The 7,085-nt window shown below is 32.7% G+C and overlaps 1 long non-coding RNA gene across 1 annotated transcript; it reads right to left on the minus strand.

Moving 5' to 3' along the window:
• Nucleotides 1-461: 461 nt before the first annotated feature.
• LOC134472594 (uncharacterized) lies at nucleotides 462-2,533 on the minus strand. The gene is made up of 3 exons (XR_010042479.1): nucleotides 2,488-2,533; nucleotides 2,337-2,389; nucleotides 462-1,155 (listed from the first exon to the last, which is right to left on the minus strand). It is a non-coding gene; the product is annotated as an uncharacterized LOC134472594 (long non-coding RNA).
• Between the last annotated feature and the right edge of the window lie 4,552 nt (nucleotides 2,534-7,085).

The following is a 7,085-nucleotide window of genomic DNA, read 5'->3' on the forward strand; positions in this document are numbered from 1 at the left end:
ATAGGTTAGCAATTGCCAACTGAAAGTATTCTCTATTCATCGAGGCAATTTTTGCAATTTTTGTCACATAAATTACACTAACTTCTTATCCATTTGGAAATAACCACCTTACTCATGGATAGAAAGAGCTAATATAGGGAAAATGACCATACTCCCAAAACCTGTTATGCACAATTATTGCAATCCTAATGAAAATGTCATTATCATACCTCACAGAACTAGAGAAAAAAATCCTAAAATTGATTCAGAAAATCAAGAGACTTAGAATAGTAAAACAATTCCAGGCAACAAAGGCAAGGCAGGGGCATTGACAATTTCTGACTTGAAATTATACTATAAAGTTACTATAATAAAAACAGCATTGTACTGGGAAAAAATAGACTTGCAAATTAGAAGACATGGAAGACACAGAAACAACTCCAAACACAGTCAGCCAGTTTATCTTTGAATAAAGAGCCAACAACCTTTACTGGAGCAAAGATAATCTCTTTAAGAAATTGCACTGGAAAAACTGGCTTTCCACATGTTAAAGACTAAACTAGACCCATGTCTATCATTGTGTACTAAACTAAAATGAAAATAGATTAAAGATCTAAATATTAAAACAGAAACACTAAATTTGCTGGAAGAGAAAACAGATAGAAATCTTGAATACATAGGTGTGGACAAAGACTTCATCAACAAAACACCAATTGCTCAGGAAATATTACAAAGAATCAACAACTGGGATCTCATCTTATTAAAATGAGTTTTCCCAGAAAAAGAAATAATCAAAAGCATAAAAAACAACCCACAGAGTAGGAAAAAATAATAGCCATATGTCCCTCAGACAAAGGACTTCTATCTAGAACATATAAAGAATTGAAAAAAACTCAGACACCCCTCCCCCAAATTCAAAGACCCAATTCAAACATGGCTACCTGATATAAACATGTAATTCTCAGGTGAAGAAATATAAATGATAAATACGTATATGTAAAAATATTCAACAGCATTGGTCATTCAGTAAATGCAAATTAAAACAACACTAAAGAATGGCTATCATTAAGAAATCGACTAATGACAGATGCTGGAAGGGATGTGGAGAAAAGGAACATTTTTCCACGGTTGGTGGGAGTGTAGACTGGTGCAACCACTGTGCAAATATGGAGATTTCTAAAAAAAAAAAAGAAAGAATTACTTGAGACTATCCTCATAAGTGAAATAAATAAGAATCATATTTATAAATATCACAATGTATCTCTAGTGTAAAAAGTAATAAGAACTGTAGGAATAATAAAACCCAAAATGTGTAATTGCTATTATAAAAAAGAGAGGAAAAGAAAGTGCTCTAAAGGATATAACTGCATATGTAAGTGTGTAGCATTGATAACCATATTACTGAGTTTTTGTTGGATCATTGAACAGAACTATTTGCAGTTCATGTTTGAATGTCTACTTTGTATGCTTTAATTTTGTAACTTGAACAACTATTTCTAAGATGATGGTATGTAATTTATCAACTAGTGATTTCTTAGTTTTTTTTTTTTTGAAATTCTGTATTATTTCTACCCTTTTTTTCTGTTTTGCTTTTTTTCTCTTTAAATAAAATTAAAGAAAAAAAAAAGAATTACCGGTCCCATTCAACTCAGCATTTCCCCTTCTGGGTATCTCCCCAGAAGAAATACAAATATCATACTGCAATAATATATGTGCATCTGTGTTTATAGAAGCACAATTTGTAACAGCTAAATCTTGGAAACAATGCAAATGCCCATCAACTGGAGAATGATGTGGTCTTTTTACACGATGGAATACTACTCAGCCATAGAGAATAAACTTGAAAAATTTCTAAGTAAATGGATGCAACTTGAGACCATATTCATAAATGAAATAAATTAAACTCCCATGTGTAAACATCATATTGCCCCCCCAGTGTGATAAACTGAAAGAATATAGAACAAAATATACAGTAGATATTGTAAAATGAAAAGAAATTGTTCAGAAGGAAATAGGATCAAGGATTCAGGGAAGGGGAAAGGAAGGGAGAGAAAAGAAAAAAATACAAGATACGTATACTACTAATTCTTTTAGTTCACTGAAAAAATTTGTGCTAATATCATTTGTAGAAAATTTTATGCTCATGTCTTGTACTACAAATAACTACTTTAACGATAACAATACACAATGTATTAACTATAGTTTTCCTCCTACGTTTTGTTATGAAATTATTTTATTTTTTCATAAAACATAAAAGTATAAATGCAAACTGTAAATAAACATTTTCAATTTATAACTTACATATACTTTTTAAGAGCAGGAGGTATGGGAAAATTTTCATGTTGTTTTGGACTTACGTGGCAACTACAGGAAATTTACCCTTTCCCCTTTGAAGGGTTCTGCAATGAACCTACAATAGATTAACAGGAGAAAATACATACATATGTATTACTATGTCTTACAAGAAGGTAAATATCCAATGACCCAATGAGATTCAGAAATACATACCACTCTCTTCATCGAAGAGAGGACTGGTGTTGCAGGAAGCTTGAAGAGATATAAAATGATTTCTAGGGAAAAGGAGTGGTTCCAAAGGACAGATAGTGGCCAAGGACAAAGTTCCACTGGACTCTGGTGAAGGTAGTGACGAATTACAGAAAGCAAAGAGCCAGGAGTTCACTGTGAGCAAAGGTTGTCACAGGTAAAGACTCTCAGATCATCCAGGTGTGGTGGTGCACACCTGTAATCCCAGCATTCTGGAGGCTGAGGCAGGAGAACTGTTGCAAGTTCAAGACCAGCCTGTTTTACAATGTGAGCTCAAGGCTGGCCTGAAGTGCATAGTGAGACCCTGTCTCAGAAAGAGAAGGAGAAAAAAGAAAGACTCTCCGGTCATTTCTTAGAGCATCCCTCAGCAGCATAGATGAGAAGTCTGTCTGGGCATGGTGATGACTGTCAGTTTCTTCTCTGGTTATCAATCTTCCTTGGCTACTTAATGAAACTCATAGGGAAGAGAGGAGAAGCAATTGCTTTCCTTCTGGGATAGGGACTTCCCTAAGATAAGAGAACTTTAGAGAAAACTTCTCTCTGTGGTCAAAGATTGGGTAGAGAATCAAATAAGATAAAGAATACAAAACTAGAGAGATCTTAGTTCTGACATGTTTCTTGGGTTCACTGGGTCAAAGGGCCTCACTTTACCCAAGTAGTTCATAGGAAAACAACACGATTTTGAACCCAACTTGCTAAATTTCTTTATAATTTAGGTATATAATGGAAACAATTATCCAGAAAGTAGGATTTTCAGATTTTATTTATTTCCACTCTTCTTTATCTCTTTTTCATCTTCATCATCTTTTCTTGGGCAAGCATGATAACTTTACTAACCTTCCAATTCAATGGAGTAAAAAAAATTTTTTTTTTTTGTCTTTTTCGCTTTTATCAGTACTGGGGATCGAACTCATGACTGCCTGCTTGCAAAGCAGGCGCTTATTCCGCTGAGCTAAATCCCCAGCCCTGGAGTAAACTTCTTATAGCTTCATTTTCTGGCAACATGTTAATGGAAACTGCAATCAAATAGCTCAAAAGCTAATTTTAGTAAGCATAGCCTTCATTAGAGAATATAAACTAACCAGTTATATTTTGCATATTTTCTACATATATTTTGTGTACTTATGAGGAAATAGCAACCCTATAATACATATAAATAAAGTATAACATACATATTATTTTTATATAAAGCTTTAAAATATCAGCTTCATAAGGCCAAAATCTTGCTCTCAAAAAATTGTTTCTTAGGTTGTATTTGAAAGGCAACTTAAATGAAGAATTATTACAGTTTATAACATGGTACCATTGAGTTTAGAAGTACAACCTACTACTAAGTAGTAGATTCTAAAAATTGCTTTTTAATTCTGAAATCCAGCACTTCATAATAAGAATCAATGAAACATCATTTCAAATGTTACTTCTTTTATTACACACACATGTTTTCAGACTATAGATGGAATTATGTGCTTTACTCTGATGAATCATGTTCCTTAAGTTTAAAAAGGTGAAAGTCAGAAAGAAAATTTTTCTTAGAAAACTTTAGAATAGACATTGGTTAGCTAGAATTTTTCCTGTTATTCTTAGTACCAATGAACAGGGATTAAAATTCAAAAACTAAAATAAATGTGAAGGGAGGGACAGCCTCATTGTCCTTTCTTTTCTAACTTTGTGCTTCACCCAAAGGTTTGACATATGGAATATTATTCATTTTGAAGTTTCTCAGTGAGCAAATGATTTTTGGCTGAGTTATATCTTCCCCACTACTGAAAACTGAGTCATTATTTTGTAGATGCTAGTAGTTAGACCATGAGAGCTTACAATGCTGGCTGAGACTGTATAAGGAATGCAGAATGTGACAGTAGGAAATTGTATTACAAAGAATTGGCAATTTCATTATAAACTGAAACTTCTTCTCCTAGGCCAAGTTGCACTGTGAAATCTACTTGGAAACTCAACTTGTTAAAGAAAAAAGAAGCCAAGAAAAAAAAAGAGGAAAAGAAAAATGACTTTATTAAACATTAAGCTTAGGTCTCCCAATTTAAGAATTGTATAGAAAACTATTTTATAAATAAAAATTAATAATGTGATTTGAAGTCATGAGGTTAATGCATGAATAACTATGCAAAAAATAGTTTATATTGATTGGATACCAGGAAAGTCTACTGCTCTTCTGTTTTTAGAAATACTAACAGGGAAAATTAAAAATTGATTTGCAACTGTATAAAAAATTGGATACAACAAATATTTTACACTAATAGTCAATCTTAATTGCTTATACATGTACCTCAAAAGTGAATTATACATATTATTTGAAGAATTAAAAAAGAAATACAAGATTCCACACCTACTGTAAACAAGACATGATATCGGTTTCTTACCCATTCCTGGCTGAACCTCCGGGTGAGAATAGATAGATTAGCAAAAGAAAAGCATAATAAATTATTTGATCAAATTTTTACAAAACAAGGAAGAACTGAGACATAGAGATCCAGGGAAGATTAACTGTGTGCTTATGTTTGCTTACATTTGATCGGACAAGCAGGGATACAACCTAACATTAAAAACCTAATGGGACATTTGCAAGGCCTGTTTGTTCTCTTGTTTACCCCTGAGTATGAGGGAAGACCCCTCTAAAGTGAAGGTTTTATGACCTATTCCCAGGCCAGAGAATTCTCATGATGGCCTCAAAAGAGAAATGTAGGAGGTCAAAGAGTGACCTTCATGGATTCTAGAGATTTCTCATCTTTCTTCAGCTTAAGATAGTCAGTACCCCAAGGTGCCATGCTGTGGGGTAGTGTTTCTTGCAATCTACCACTATAAGCAATAAGACCATCTTAACTTTTCACAGACAGTCATTTGTTCCATTTTACTCTGAAATGTTTCTTTTGCTGACAGTCTTAGCATGTCATTTTCATTGATTTTATGATAAAATAAATTTATTGTGAATCTTTCTTAACAGATTAATCCTCATGTTAACAACCAAGTGCACATTTTATGGCTTCTTCCAATGTATGAAATTGATGTCTGGGAATTTGATGGTGCTCTTATCAAGACTGTAGCAACTATAAAATGATCATCTTTTTTGACATTACATATACAGATGAGTTGACTCTTTCAGCAAATAAGCCCAGAGATACTTGCCTTTTTTAAATGGCTTAACAGTAGTTTGAGCAAATTCAATGATGCAATTTCACCTGCATTCATTGGGGATAAAAATCAATGTCTCATACAGCACATCTGCTCCCACAGTCCAAAGTCCCTGGAGATCCATAGAGCAGCACGAAGCAAAAAGCCATTGCTGGACTGATTGATATTTCAATATGTTGACTTTTATGAAGGTGAGTTAGGCTGAACAATAAAAAGTTGTATAACATTTTGTCTGTTTCTTAAAATATCCCTGTTCCCACAAAACATGTAAATAATCCCCCAGGACTGCTTGATGGGATAAAGTAAGTCTGCACAAATCTGGGTTAATTGTACTATCAAATTTCTATTATAGTGCCAAAGAAAAGCATTTAAATCTTCAAAGTTTTGAAATCTTCCAATGACTATGTGAAAATTGTTTTAAAGACCAATAAAGTGTGCCTTTTATTTTACATTTCACTACAAAGAGCAATATAATAATAGCATTAACTGAATTTTGATCCAAATGAAACTAAAGCTCTTTTAGAATCTCATGATATCTCTTGTTATGTGAATTGTAAACAAAAGATCTTTGCCCAGGCATATTTTGTAAGCACTCTTCCCAAAATTAGATCATTTAATCATATCAAATAATAATGAATACACATTTTCTCAGTGACACATAATATTTTACTGTTGTCATTCTGTTGCTGGTATTCTTAATTCTTAGACCTGAATTTCTTATTATTTTGACCATGGCTACACTTTAAGCTACTTCCCATAGGACAATCAGTACTAGTTCTTAAAAATTAACAGAGAACAGATTCTCAGAAAATAAACTTACTGACAAAGGAAAAAAATTAATTACACTTCATTTCAGAATGTAACAGGCAATATGAAAATAATTCCCCTCTCTCCAGTGTATATTTTCCTGATCTATTCTGCACTTGTTCAACACACTAACAATAACAAATATAAGCCATGTAGTTATAAATCTATTTCTACAGTATATTTTTATTTTATTGCTTAATTTAACCAAAATGTCAGTGTTTGGTAAAACATTATTTGACCACACATAGAGAATGTAATTGTTATGAAACAAACATTTATGAGCATTTTTAAGTAAAGTTATTAGAATTTTTGCAGATACGAGAAAAATAACTTTTGAAGAATTCTTTCTAAAATTCCAGAACAAAAGGGCATCATAAATGCCCTACGCCAGTTCATTCTCCTTTCTGAACAATTTCTGTTCTCTCCCTGCTCTATCTTAGTTTGAACTATGATGAAAAGTAATTTTAACATTTAACATCTGGGCATGTTTCCTCTATAAACAGTAAAAGTCATGTAAATTTTTCTGTTTAACTGTCTGTCTGTTCCACCAAGAATATGAGGGAAAAGTTGCAATTTATCTTTAATAATGTTTAAGACAACATGAAGTG

This window comes from Cavia porcellus, unplaced genomic scaffold, assembly GCF_034190915.1.
Source record: "Cavia porcellus strain 051 isolate PalLab524CR breed Dunkin Hartley unplaced genomic scaffold, mCavPor4.1 scaffold_24, whole genome shotgun sequence".
Taxonomy (NCBI): domain Eukaryota; kingdom Metazoa; phylum Chordata; class Mammalia; order Rodentia; family Caviidae; genus Cavia; species Cavia porcellus.